Source organism: Schistocerca piceifrons, chromosome 4 (genome assembly GCF_021461385.2).
Source record: "Schistocerca piceifrons isolate TAMUIC-IGC-003096 chromosome 4, iqSchPice1.1, whole genome shotgun sequence".
Classification (NCBI taxonomy): Eukaryota; Metazoa; Arthropoda; class Insecta; order Orthoptera; family Acrididae; genus Schistocerca; species Schistocerca piceifrons.
Window position 1 is genome coordinate 191837311 of NC_060141.1, and position 12544 is coordinate 191849854.

The 12544-nt window shown below is 43.5% G+C and overlaps 1 protein-coding gene across 1 annotated transcript in view; it reads left to right on the forward strand.

The window, feature by feature from the left end:
* The window catches only part of LOC124794653 (cytoplasmic aconitate hydratase-like), a 327246-nt gene that overhangs the window by 82977 nt on the left and 231725 nt on the right, over positions 1–12544 (forward strand). The gene's annotated exons all lie outside the window — the stretch shown is intronic.

Genomic DNA, 12544 nt, shown 5'->3' on the forward strand with positions numbered 1-12544 from the left:
CATGCCTAGAGGGACCACTGTCACCATTGCGTCATACACAGATCTCCTAAAAAATCATCTGTGGCCTGCAATCAAATCAGTGACGTGGATTGCTGTCAGCAGGTGTCCTTTTGCAACACGTCAGTGTAAGGCCCCACACTGTGCGTACAGTAGTTGCAACAATCACAGACCTGCATTTTAAGTGTCTTCCTCATCCACCATACTCACCAGACCTTGCCCCAAGTGACTTCCATATGTTTGGACCACTCAGACGCAGTGGGAGGAAAGAAGTTCCGTTCTGATGCGGTGCATGAGTGGTTGTGCGGACTACCTAATAAATTTTTTTCTAAAGGAATTTATGCACTTTGTAAGTGCTGGAGGACTTGCATTGAGTGTGGGGGAGATTATGTTGAAAAGTACCACTTCTGCACAATAAATAATATTTAAAAACATATTTAATGTTTTCATTTGACTCCCCCTCGTATTAAATGGGGGTTTAGTGACCACTTAAGACTTATGAGGACCATGGCTGGTTGCCATAAGAATAAGATTCTAGTGTCCAATGGCTGGATCTTAATTGCATGTGCTTCACATGCGTGTAATCTTTTGTTTGTACATGCTTGGTTACTATGGGCCCCTAGCCTTTGCTGCAGCGCTTCCTTTCCATGCTGCAGGCTTATACTTTCACTAACCCTTTCCCCCTCCCTCTGCCTCACCATTGGATGGTTTTCTTGGTGCCAACGCTGCTTGGGCTTCGCGTTTCCACTTCCAACATATTCTACAACTTTTCATTAAATAAACATGTGGTGCCCGTTGTTGGGTTTGACCTGCCACAAATTTTCAAAATTATCTAGAAGTGTAGATCATGCAGGGAAAGTCACCCAGTGCGGTGTGGGCTCCACCTTTGTGCGTATCCATCTGTGCACCCTGTCCTTTATACAGTAGTACTCCCAAAACCCACCACGGTTCATGACTGGGGGATGGGGATTCTGAGCAACAGATTACTGACGAGGTAGCTGTTGCTAAGGTTGGTTAGCACCTATGGGGAGAGCTCCCTTTCAGAATGGGAGGCAGCGTGGCGGATCAGTTGCAAATGAAGTGTATGAAGTAGTATCCCACTGGTGGCCACAGAGCCCCAGCAGTCTCTACGAAAGGGCAGTCCTCTTATCAGTGCAGAGATGTGACACTAAAATGTTCCCTTCCCTGGATACACCATGGGAGGAATGTAGGACTAAATGGCAAGCAGAGCAGTAATCCTCACAATACTTGGTTTGTACAAGGAATAGTAGTGATTCCTTCTTAGCTACAGAGCTCTTGTTCTTTGTGGAGAACTTATAAGACAAGTTGGGGGAAATGGCAGCCATCTCTGAAATGAAAAGTGGCTCAGTTTTGATCAAAATGGCATCCCCTGCCCAATTGCAGGCACTGCTCACTTGTAACAAGCTGGGTGACATACCGGTGACTGCACCTTACAAGTCTAAATTTAGTCCGGGGCATCATTTTCCAAGGAGACCTGCTCTTACAATCTGATGATGATCTACACAAAAGCTGGAGCGACTGGGTGTAGACTGTCGTGTGCATAGGCCGCCGAAGGACAATAGGGTTGCTACTGATGCCATCATCTTGGCTTTTGAGGGTGATCTATTGCTTGAATAGATCAAGGTGATGGGTATACGATGTGATGTGAAACTGTATGTCTCCCCCCCCCCCCCCCTCCCCCACCCCCACCCTTCCCCTCTCCCGCATGCAGCACTTAAAGTGTTTGAAATTTGGGAACCTGTCTTTGCTTTGCAGTGCTTGCCCCACCTTTAGTGATTGTGGATGAGCACTCCATGTGAACCCTCCCTGTGCACCTCCCCCCATCTATGTCAACTGTGGAAAGTGTCATTCTTCCTGTTCATCAGAGTGCACTGTTTTGCAGAAAGAAAAGAAAATACAAAAATACAAGACTCTGGTTAAACTTGGTTAGCAAGAGGCCAAGAAAAGTATGAGCACTTCCACCCATCATATCAAACAATGTCATGTGCTACAGCTACAATCACCCCACCCCTTTTGGCGACGGTACTCCCACCCGTTGCACCATGTACAGTGGGCCTTCAGGGTGGCTCAACCATGTCTGCCCCATGACGGGTGGGGACTCCCCTCTTGCTGCTTCATCCACACCTGCTTTCAGATCAGTGGCTTCCCACCCACTAGAGACATTGATCCCCACCTCCCAGTCACACACAAACCACCTTCCTCCAGCTTATCTCATCAGGAAGGGATCTCTCGGGCACTTTTTTCCAAAACTTCTGCTGGTCTTTAACTAGGCACCAGCCAGTGGCTGAAGGAGCCACTGGCTGCTGGTCAGAGGGCTTCGCAATCATCATCTTTACCTGAAACTAATTCAGAGAAACCCTCACAATTATTGAATTACTCTGAGAGGGAGGACAAGAAAAAGTCCTCCAAGGAGGAGTACATTCAGATGAGCCCCCTTGCCACCATATCCCACCTGTTCCGCTCCTGTGGCAGAGATGGAGATTCCAGCAGCACCTGGCACAACGGTTTGCACGACACACAGGAGTTTGGAATGTGTATCTATTGATGCCACAACCCCTCAATCAGTGGCAGCAGATGACCCTAAGGCATAACCTGCCCCCCATGGTCCATTCATGGCCTCACTGTACATCGACAACTTCATTCTCTAGTGGAATTGTAGTGTTTCCCATCACCTGGCTGAGCTATGACATCTATTAAGCACTTTATCTGCCTCGTGCATTGACCTTCAGGAGACTTGGTTTCCAGCAACACAGACCCCAGCCTTTCACGGATAGCGGGAGATATTATAAGAATTGTGCTGTCTTTAACAGTGTGTCGGGCAGAGTTTTCACATCCTGTAGTGAAATTGTGCCCCTTAACACTTTTTAAGGCTGTGCCTGTTCAAACAAGGGCATTTCAGGATATTACCATCTGCTATGTTTACCTCCTTCCTGGAGTGTCCCAGAACATGCTGTTCACCCACCTTTCCTAATCTTGCGTGATTTCAATGCCCATAACCCATGGTTGGGTGGAACCATGGTCACTGGCTGTGGTAAGGATATACAAAATTTACTGGCACAACTTGACCTGTGCCTCTTGAATACTGATACTCTACACAATCGAGTGTGGTGCATGGAACATTCTTGGCCATTGACCTTTCCATTAGCAGCTCATGTCTTCTCCCATCCATCTACTGGAGGGTCCATGATGACCCATGTAATAGTGACCACTTCCTGATCTTCCTGTCCCTCCCTTAGTGTTGCTCCCCTGGATGCCTGTGCAGATGGGCTCTCAGCAGTGTCGACTGGGATGCTTTCACCTCTGCTGTCTACCTTTGCTCCTCGTCACATGCAAATATCGATGAGACAGTCCAGAAGACAACTACAGTCATTCTTTTGGCAGCTAATTTAGCGATCCTCTGTTCCTGAGGCCCACCCTGATCCAAGACAGTATCTTGGTGGTCGTTGGATATCAGAGGCCATTAGAGATCATAGGTGGGCTCTCCAATGCCATAAGTAGCACTCATCGATGGAGTACCTCATTGCCTTTAAGTGGTTCCACGCCCTGATTCCACCATGTAATAAAAAGACGGAAGCAAGACTGCTGGGTCAGAAAGGTTTGGTTCATCCCAAGGCCATCTGCCACCAATTTTTCTCACCCTTGGCACAGCCCAAGGTTTCGAAATAGTCTACATTGATGACTCGATGGTTGCTGGTCATGTAAGCTTTGCTTATACTCACGTGGGACATACTGAACTGCTCTCCTTGCTGGATGGCTATGGTGTTTTCACTGCGGAGTTGGTAGCCATCTCTTATACTCTTGAGCATATCTGTTTCTACACTACTGAGTCCTTTCTCATTTGCAGCGACTCCTTGACAAGTTTGCAAGGTCTTGACCAGTGATATTACACCATCAAGTTTTAGGTGCCTGAAATATGGAATGGCTCACTTTGACTGCACCAAACAATGGGTGTTCAAGGAAAATACAAATATGTGGAGGTCCTCCAAGCAGGCCTCTCACAAGGACTCGACCATCCTTTGCTGGCTCTGCATCAGCCATACTTAGCTGATTCATGGTCATCTCCTACATAGCGAGGATCCACCCCACTGGTGTTGTGGCTCCAATTTGACAGTGATCCCCATTTTGTTGGACTGCCCCAACCTAGCTGCCCTACGACAGACCTTTACATCTCAATGACTCGCTATCCCAGGTGTTAGGAGACAGTGCCCCAGTGGCTGACTTAATTTTATGTTCTGTTCATGAAGCAGGCCTTCACCACTCTCTTTAAGGGAGTGCCACTTAACCTTATCAGCCCATTGAGGGTTTGGCAGAACACACTGTTATCACCTCTGCTCAGATTGGGCTACAGTTGGCTTGGTGGTCCAGCCCAGTCCTGAAACCCACCTGTTCTTTCACTCTTCTTCCCCCCTCTTCTCACACACTGTTAAGTTGTTCATCTCTCTCTCTGTGCTTCTCTTGTCCTGTCCATGTTGCTAGACTTTCCCAGGCAGTCTCAGACCAGAGTACTTCTGGGAAGTGGCAGGGGCTCTGGAATGTATTTTCCTCTCATTGCACTCTGCTTTCAGGGGCTTCCGGCTGCTCCCTGGATGGGGCACCTTGCTTGCCTTTCTTCCTCTGTCTCCCTTTCTTCCTTTTGTCCCTTACCTGAGCTTTGCTGACATTGTTAGACCTTGGGGTTTTCTTCCCCTCTCTGCTGAAGGGCAAAGGGACTGATGACCAACTAGTTCAGCTCCTTTAACAAACCAACTGGCCAATATGCGTATAAAACACTATGTCCATAATAATATGTTCTGTCATCATCTTTGACACCGCCTCGGAGAAAGGGATTACCATGAATCACCTCCCTCCTTGGCATGAAGGCATATTTCATTGAAAATTACACATTCTACAGCAGACTATGTTAAATAACATTAACATAGGTAAACCATTATAAAATTAAATTCACAGGTTTCAGTAAATTTGACACTTGGTTGCATTAGAAGAGTTTATTAATTTGTTACTGGTTTGGTCACTGACCATTATCCAGCACCAGAATCAACGTTAGAAAACCGAAATGTTAACAAAACCTAAATGCAAAAATTGATAGACATGGAATACAAAAACGTAAGTTATGATAAATTGGCTACTGCATATCAAATGTCAGTCATGTTGAACTGCATTAACTGTAAGTTTCATGAGTAATAATAAAGAACAACAACATTTTTCATGTGTCAGCAACCTTCTTCGTGTGCACACAAGAAACTGGCCACATGTAATGAGGACATAGCATGAGTAGCCAAAGCGTAGCCAAAGCGTCTGTAGCCTCAAAGACAACTCCAAGGAGATGTCCAGTCGATATGAATCATGACATATATGCGCTGGATTGAAGGACTGGATATTCAGTTGTAAAGACAAACTTAAGTTTCTTACTGGTAGTTGGGAGCTCCAACGTCAGGCGCGTAATGGGGCCCCTTAGGGAAATGGCAGCAAGAGAGGGGAAGAAAACCAATGTGCACTCCGTGTGCATACCGGGGGGAGTCATTCCAGATGTGGAAAGGGTCCTTCCGGATGCCATGAAGGGTACAGGGTGCACCCATCTGCAGGTGGTCGCTCATGTCGGCACCAATGATGTGTGTCGCTATGGATCGGAGGAAATCCTCTCTGGCTTCCGGCGGCTATCTGACTTGGTGAAGACTGCCAGTCTCGCTAGCGGGATGAAAGCAGAGCTCACCATCTGCAGCATCGTCGACAGGACTGACTGCGGACCTTTGGTACAGAGCCGAGTGGAGGGTCTGAATCAGAGGCTGAGACGGTTCTGCGACCGTGTGGGCTGCAGATTCCTCGACTTGCGCCATAGGGTGGTGGGGTTTCGGGTTCCGCTGGATAGGTCAGGAGTCCACTACACGCAACAAGCGGCTACACGGGTAGCAGGGGTTGTGTGGCGTGGGCTGGGCGGTTTTTTAGGTTAGATGGCCTTGGGCAAGTACAGAAAGGGCAACAGCCTCAACGGGTGCGGGGCAAAGTCAGGACATGCGGGGACCAAGCAGCAATCGGTATTGTAATTGTCAACTGTCGAAGCTGCGTTGGTAAAGTACCGGAACTTCAAGCGCTGATAGAAAGCACCGAAGCTGAAATCGTTATAGGTACAGAAAGCTGGCTTAAGCCAGAGATAAATTCTGCCGAAATTTTTACAAAGGTACAGACGGTGTTTAGAAAGGATAGATTGCATGCAACCGGTGGTGGAGTGTTCATCGCTGTTAGTAGTAGTTTATCCTGTAGTGAAGTAGAAGTGGATAGTTCCTGTGAATTATTATGGGTGGAGGTTACACTAAACAACCGAACTAGGTTAATAATTGGCTCCTTTTACCGACCTCCCGACTCAGCAGCAGTAGTGGCAGAACAACTGAGAGAAAATTTGGAATACATTTCACATAAATTTTCTCAGCATGTTATAGTCCTAGGTGGAGATTTCAATTTACCAGATATAGACTGGGACACTCAGATGTTTAGGACGGGTGGTAGGGACAGAGCATCGAGTGACATTATACTGAGTGCACTATCCGAAAATTTCCTCGAGCAATTAAACAGAGAACCGACTCGTGGAGATAACATATTGGACCTACTGATAACAAACAGACCCGAACTTTTCGAATCTGTATGTACAGAACAGGGAATCAGTGATCATAAGGCCGTTGCAGCATCCCTGAATATGGAAGTTAATAGGAATATAAAAAAAGGGAGGAAGGTTTATCTGTTTAGCAAGAGTAATAGAAGGCAGATTTCAGACTACCTAACAGATCAAAACGAAAATTTCTGTTCCGACACTGACAATGTTGAGTGTTTATGGAAAAAGTTCAAGGCAATCGTAAAATGCGTTTTAGACAGGTACGTGCCGAGTAAAACGGTGAGGGACGGGAAAAACCCACCGTGGTACAACAACAAAGTTAGGAAACTACTGCGAAAGCAAAGAGAGCTCCACTCCAAGTTTAAACGCAGCCAAAACCTCTCAGACAAACAGAAGCTAAACGATGTCAAAGTTAGCGTAAGGAGGGCTATGCGTGAAGCGTTCATTGAATTCGAAAGTAAAATTCTATGTACCGACTTGACAGAAAATCCTAGGAAGTTCTGGTCTTACGTTAAATCAGTAAGTGGCTCGAAACAGCATATCCAGACACTACGGGATGATGATGGCATCGAAACAGAGGATGACACACGTAAAGCTGAAATACTAAACACCTTTTTCCAAAGCTGTTTCACAGAGGAGGACCGCACTGCAGTTCCTTCTCTAAATCCTCGCACAAACGAAAAAATGGCTGACATCGAAATAAGTGTCCAAGGAATAGAAAAGCAACTGGAATCACTCAATAGAGGAAAGTCCACTGGACCTGACGGGATACCAATTCGATTCTACACAGAGTACGCGAAAGAACTTGCCCCCCTTCTAACAGCCGTGTACCGCAAGTCTCTAGAGGAACGGAGGGTTCCAAATGATTGGAAAAGAGCACAGATAGTCCCAGTCTTCAAGAAGGGTTGTCGAGCAGATGCGCAAAACTATAGACCTATATCTCTTACGTCGATCTCTTGTAGAATTTTAGAACATGTTTTTTGCTCGCGTATCATGTCATTTCTGGAAACCCAGAATCTACTATGTAGGAATCAACATGGATTCCGGAAACAGCGATCGTGTGAGACCCAACTCGCCTTATTTGTTCATGAGACCCAGAAAATATTAGATACAGGCTCCCAGGTAGATGCTATTTTTCTTGACTTCCGGAAGGCGTTCGATACAGTTCCGCACTGTCGCCTGATAAGCAAAGTAAGAGCCTACGGAATATCAGACCAGCTGTGTGGCTGGATTGAGGAGTTTTTGGCAAACAGAACACAGCATGTTGTTATCAATGGAGAGACGTCTACAGACGTTAAAGTAACCTCTGGCGTGCCACAGGGGAGTGTTATGGGACCATTGCTTTTCACAATATATATAAATGACTTAGTAGATAGTGTCGGAAGTTCCATGCGGCTTTTCGCGGATGATGCTGTAGTATACAGAGAAGTTGCTGCATTAGAAAATTGTAGCGAAATACAGGAAGATCTGCAGCGGATAGGCACTTGGTGCAGGGAGTGGCAACTGACCCTTAACATAGACAAATGTAATGTATTGCGAATACATAGAAAGAAGGATCCTTTATTGTATGATTATATGATAGCGGAACAAACACTGGTAGCAGTTACTTCTGTAAAATATCTGGGAGTATGCGTACGGAACGATTTGAAGTGGAATGATCATATAAAACTAATTGTTGGTAAGGCGGGTACCAGGTTGAGGTTCATTGGGAGAGTGCTTAGAAAATGTAGTCCATCAACAAAGGAGGTGGCTTACAAAACACTCGTTCGACCTATACTTGAGTATTGCTCATCAGTGTGGGATCCGTACCAGGTCGGGTTGACGGAGGAGATAGAGAAGATCCAAAGAAGAGCGGCGCGTTTCGTCACTGGGTTATTTGGTAACCGTGATAGCGTTACGGAGATGTTTAATAAACTCAAGTGGCAGACTCTGCAAGAGAGGCGCTCTGCATCGCGGTGTAGCTTGCTCGCCAGGTTTCGAGAGGGTGCGTTTCTGGATGAGGTATCGAATATATTGCTTCCCCCTACTTATACTTCCCGAGGAGATCACGAATGTAAAATTAGAGAGATTAGAGCGCGCACGGAGGCTTTCAGACAGTCGTTCTTCCCGCGAACCATACGCGACTGGAACAGGAAAGGGAGGTAATGACAGTGGCACGTAAAGTGCCCTCCGCCACACACCGTTGGGTGGCTTGCGGAGTATCAATGTAGATGTAGATGTAGATGTAGATGTTGTGTGTCAATATGTACATATGTATATGTAATTTCATGATATGTCTGTATTAGCCATACGCTAAATAAAATAAAAATAAAGGACATATAAAGATAATTCTAAGATAAAAAAAAACCATAATTATAACCATTACATAGTACAGTCGTAAGTGAAAAATGTACAAAAATCACAAGCATAAGTTATAAAAAAACAATGTTTTTTTTTTCTATGAAAGTAAAATAACCTAAGACAAACATCTTTGAAACACAGTTAAAACAAGAGCACCAAATTCTGGTACAATACAGGGTGATCCAAAAAGAATACCACAACTTTAGGAACTTGAAACTCTGCAACAACAAAAGGCAGAGCTAAGCACTATCTGTCGGCGAATTAAGGGAGCTATAAAGTTTCATTTAGTTGTACATTTGTTCGCTTGAGGCGCTGTTGACTAGGCGTCAGCGTCAGTTGATGCTAAGATGGCGACCGCTCAACAGAAAGCTTTTTGTGTTATTGAGTACGGCAGAAGTGAATTGACAACAGTTGTTTAGCGTGCATTTCGAACGAAGTATGGTGTTAAACCTCCTGATAAGTGGTGTATTAAACGTTGGTATAAACAGTTTACAGAGAATGGGTGTTTGTGCAAAGGGAAAAGTTCTGGACGGCCGAGAACGAGTGATGAAAATGTAGCACGCATCCAGCAAGCATTTGTTCGCAGCCCAGGAAAATCGACTCGCAGAGCTAGCAGAGAGCTGCAAATTCCACAATCAACTGTATGGAGAGTCCTACGAAAAAGGTTAGTTATGAAACCTGAACGTCAACTATCCGAGGCGATGGATCGGCCGCCAGGCAGCCCGTGACAGAGCACTTCATCACTGGCCTCCAAGAAGCCCTGATCTTACCCCCTGCGATTTTTTCTTGTGGGGGTATGTTAAGGATATGGTGTTTCGGCCACCTCTCCCAGCCACCATTGATGATTTGAAACGAGAAATAACAGCAGCTATCCAAACTGTTACGCCTGATATGCTACAGAGAGTGTGGGACGAGTTGGAGTATCGGGTTGATATTGCTCGTGTGTCTGGAGGGGGTCATATTGAACATCTCTGAACTTGTTTTTGAGTGAAAAAAAACCTTTTTAAATATTCTTTGTAATGATGTATAACAGAAGGTTATATTATGTTTCTTTCATTAAATACACATTTTTAAAGTTGTGGTATTCTTTTTGAATCACCCTGTATATAATTGTCGCACATCCTTACAGACAGGGACACGGGAACAAATAATTTTGATTAAGGTTCCCAGTATATTACTGAAAAAGCTACATCATGAAAACAAGAAAAAACTAACCAGGGCTAAACAGTATGAGGGTCACAGCGTTAAGATGATAAGAAACATGAAAGACGTAAATGAATTTGACATAGTGCACAGGGATGTACTGTGCTGTATAAATTGTATATACTCGACACTGTAGTGAGACATGGCTTTCCTTCCACCCTTTAAAACAATTTCAGAGTGATTACTGCATTTCATGTACCGTAACATATGAAGTATGTAAAGTCCACTGAGTATAAAGTATCAAGTGACCACATTTTTCACTGTGAGCTCTCCTAATTAATTGCTGTAGGTTTCTCAATTAGAAATATCAAACTAACTGTGAGCACTAAAGACAAGCTACGATGTGAAACTATAATATGCAAAGGAATTAAATCTTTTAAGCAAAATTGCTTGATAAACATGCAGAAATAATGGCGTGGTTGGCACTCTTTCCCTTCGTCTCCCTTTTTGTCCCTCTCCTCGTGGATTACCCACAATATCCGAATATATGAGATCAATATGGAACATCAGATAAATAACTATTGAGCTTATAAAAGTTATTAAAAACCAAGAAAGAACAGGGTCATCAGCTTTAGGCAATTAAATATTGTATTGAATGGGACATTGTATGAACAAAACTAGATGACTGAAAAACATAAAATCAAAAAATATAAAAACAATTTTCAACCATTACAACTCGTCAACACTCCTAAATTACTAATTGCAGCAGAGACCAAGAGAACTCAACTCCAATTGCCTAAACCTGAGAACCCTGATTATTCCTTGGTTTTTGAATAACTTTTATAAGCTCATTAGTTACGTCTGGTGTTTCATATTGCTCTCAAACATTTGGATACTGAATATTGATCCCTCTGCAGAAATGGATTCTGTATAACTCCTGTTTGACTATAAGTTAGCTGTGTGTGCTACATTATTTCAGCCCCACATGTGGACATGAAACTATGCTTTTACTGACAGGTCTTCTGCATACTATCTTTAAAGAACCCTTTATCAAGTCATTGAGTTGTAGCACTGTGTACCATGTACTGTTTAATCCTGATTAGTTTTCTCTTATTCCCATGATGATGTAGCTTCTCAGTATGATACTGGGAACCATAATCAAAATTATTTGTTCCTTGTCACTGTCTGTGTTGATGTGGTAAATTGAATTATACATTGTACGTAGAATTTGGCTTTCTTGTCTTAATTATGTTTGAGATTTTTGTCATTGGTCACTTTATTTACATTATTGTCATGTAATGGTTACTAAACATATAGTAAAACTGGACATTATCTTGGGGCTGTCTTTGATGCTACAAGTGATTGGCTACTCATGCTATATCCTGACTACATGTAGCCACCCCACTCCCCCTGCGGGTCCGGGTGTTAGAAATAGGCCAGAGGTATTCCTGCCTGTCGTAAGAGGCGACTAAATGGAGTGTCTCACTTTTCGGCCCCATGAGTTTAGGTCCCATTCTATGGTTTGACCTGTCACTTTCAAAATTCTACAGAAGTGTGACTGTTGTTGGATACCATTTTTGTCATGTGTGATCAGCCATAGTCCAATATGACCTTTCCGACTCTTTTGTGTAGTCTATAAGTTCTTGATAAGTTACTAATTTTATGCTTTATTTACAACAGTAAATGTAATGTTTACAACAAGCTCTTACAGAAGTTTTTTGTTGTGCATGATTATAACGTTGGTGGATATAGTGCTGTTATGTGAGGATACTCGGCATTGAGGCATACAATTGTTGAGTTGGTATATGTTGTAAGCCCCAATGATTGACCCTCTGAGCTACCAGATGAGTTAATTTGAATGTGGAATGGCTGCTTACGTCAAACAACACAAATTATCTCTGTCCTGCAGAATCTTGAGAAAAGAACTGATTATATCAAATACTCCTAATTGATGTATTTACTTCTGAGTGCAAATTATTATAAGTGATATACAGGAAAATGAAGTACTTTATTTAGAAATGCACATATTCAATAATTTGTAGTCAACCATACAAAGTTTGACTACTTATAAAGCACAGTTTAACTATTGCATTTGAGTAGTGAGACATTTCTGATCATTTCCCCTGCTTAAGAGACTTGTTGATGAATATATTAACAGTATCTCACATTGGAGCGCTATGCAGTATCTCTTCTGCACATGTACTGCACTACACGGCAATCAATATAAGAAAGTGCTATTGTTTTTTGCTGTGCCTGGGAATTATTATTTTACTGTGTATACATTGTGTTTACACTAGGTAGTAAGTTTTGAATCAATTTGTAAATAAAATGTCAGTACAATGAACAATCAATACACAGAAGGTAATTACTGATGTCCATGAATGTCTTCATAGTATATTAACAGCAAATAATTGATCAGTAGGTAGAGTTTTTGTTGGA